Genomic DNA, 2,190 nt, shown 5'->3' with positions numbered 1-2,190 from the left:
GGGTGGGGGAGGGGGACTGTGGGGTAGTGGGGCATCACTAGATCCCATGAGCCCCATGCCGGGACCCTCTTGCCCAGCCTGGCCCCCAAGAAGTTCACAGCCTAGGAGGAAGGCCAGTGGGCAAATGAACAGATTCAGCAGTAAATGATGGCCCAGTGCACAGGCTGCTGGGAGAGTGGGTAGGCAGAGAAAGCACCCAGAGCAGGAAAAGGACATCCAGGCCAGGGAACAGCATGTGCGAGGGCCTGGAGGAATGGCACATTCTGCAAAGTGCAACATGCAGTCTCGCTGGAGGGTGGCTCAGCGCTCCCCACCCCAGCCTGGAGTCCGGCTCACCAGGGATGAGCTTCTGCAGAGCAGGATTCCCCGCTCTTCCCCAGATAGGGGAAGTCATGACCCTTGGTGTGGCTGGGGAAAGGAGTGAGGCCAGGAGGTCGGAGGCGGCCAGGGGAGGCACATGTCACTTCTCTGAGCCAGTGTTGTCATCTGTGCAGTGGAGACAGTGGGCCAGAAAGACAAAGGCATGCCCGAAGCACTTAAGGTACAGACATCCCTGGGGAGACAGAGTCACTGGGATCTCCCCTGGGAATGTGAGGCAGCCAGGCTACTGCGGGAGGGGAGGGGCGTGGGAGCAGGGGTTGGGGGCAGTGTGCTGGGCACTGAGTGGGCAGGGGTCACAGGGACGACAGGCTCTGAACAAGCCTCCTGATGGCTGGGCCACGTGCCAGGGTGGCCCACGCCTCTTCAGCTGTTCTGGTTGTGGAGGGCTCCCTGCTTAGTCCCCAGCCAGGGGTCAGATGAAGCGCGCCTGCTTCTGGAGCTTACTGCTCTGGGTTCCAGGGCTCTGTCAGACACGAGTGGGGAACCTCTGACATCCTGCTCTCTCCACAGCACCCAGTGTTAGGGCAAAGTCAGAAGGCACTGGGGTTTCCTGTCCTCAGGACCTCGGTGGGCAATGGGGGCTGGGGAGAGTGGGAAAGAGACCGTGGAGAAATAGAGGAAATTCTCTTAGACTGCTGGACGTGCTGAGCTGTGAGCGGCTAGCTGAGCAGGGCTCTGAGCCCCCGCCCTGGAATCTCAGCCAGGGACACCGAGGCCTGAGAGGTCCAACGCTTGTCCCCAAAGCCGCAAAGAGCCCCAGGAGAGCGCTGCGAGGTGGTGTTTATGAAAGAAACATAATCTCTAAATAGCTTCAACCTAAAATAAAGTCTAATAGCTAAATGACAGATGCTTAATTTCTCATAATATTTCTGTCATTAGCCTGAGGCAGATATTCTTGGTTTGTTCAAGTCTACGCGGGATATTTTTTTAGTTACTGTGCAGCATAAAGAGACTCCAACCCACACCCAACTGCAGGCCCCCGAGCCAAGCCCACAGGCGTCACGGCTCCCGGGGGAGGGGTTATCGCGAGAGCACAGAGTCCCTCGTCTAGGCCCACTCCGCTGGAAGAGGGGCGTCAGAGTCTGACTCCTCCTGGGGGTGGGCGGCGGGGGACCTCAGGCTCCTCCAAAGCCTAGCCGCTCAAAACCACGCCCCCACCTGGAAATCCCTCCGAGGAAGACAAAACTGTTCCTGTAGTGATGGGCGGTCAGGCTCTAGCCCTGGTGTCTGTGAAAGGCACAGGACACCAATTCACACCGGGAGGGGTCTCAGACTTTTCTCCAAACCCGCCCCCAACAACCAAGAGTGAATAAGACCCAAGAGAGCATCCTACGAAGCCACCTGAACAAGACGTTGTTTTACCGAGAACCTCACATGGATTCTATGCTATTCATAACACTCCTGTGTTTTACTATTTTTAAAAAGGTGCTTTAGGGGCCAGCCCGTGGCATAGTGGTTGAGTTCCACATGCTCTGCGCTAGTGGCCCAGGGTCGTGGGTGCACATCCTGGGCACTGACCTACACCATTCTTCAGCCATGCTGTGGGGGAGACCCACATACAAAATAGAGGTGGATTGGCCCAGATGTTAGCTTAGCTCAGAGCTAAAGTTCCTCAGAAAAAAAAAAAAAAAGGTGCTTAAGAGTGGTCACTGTTGCCCACTGAGTGTAGCTCACCCTCCCTGTCCACCCCAGACCGCAGTTTGAGAACTACGCTATTGACGACCCTGGAGAGTAGGGCCCTGAAGAGAGCAGGGGACAAGTGCAGAGACCCCTGACAAGGCTGATGAGCAGACTGTGGGGTGTTGGTGA

This window comes from Ceratotherium simum, chromosome 3 (assembly GCF_057802395.1).
Source record: "Ceratotherium simum simum isolate JZ-2026a chromosome 3, ASM5780239v1, whole genome shotgun sequence".
Lineage (NCBI taxonomy): Eukaryota > Metazoa > Chordata > Mammalia > Perissodactyla > Rhinocerotidae > Ceratotherium > Ceratotherium simum.
The sequence above is the reverse complement of the archived record's forward strand: the minus strand, read 5'-3'. Positions refer to the sequence as shown.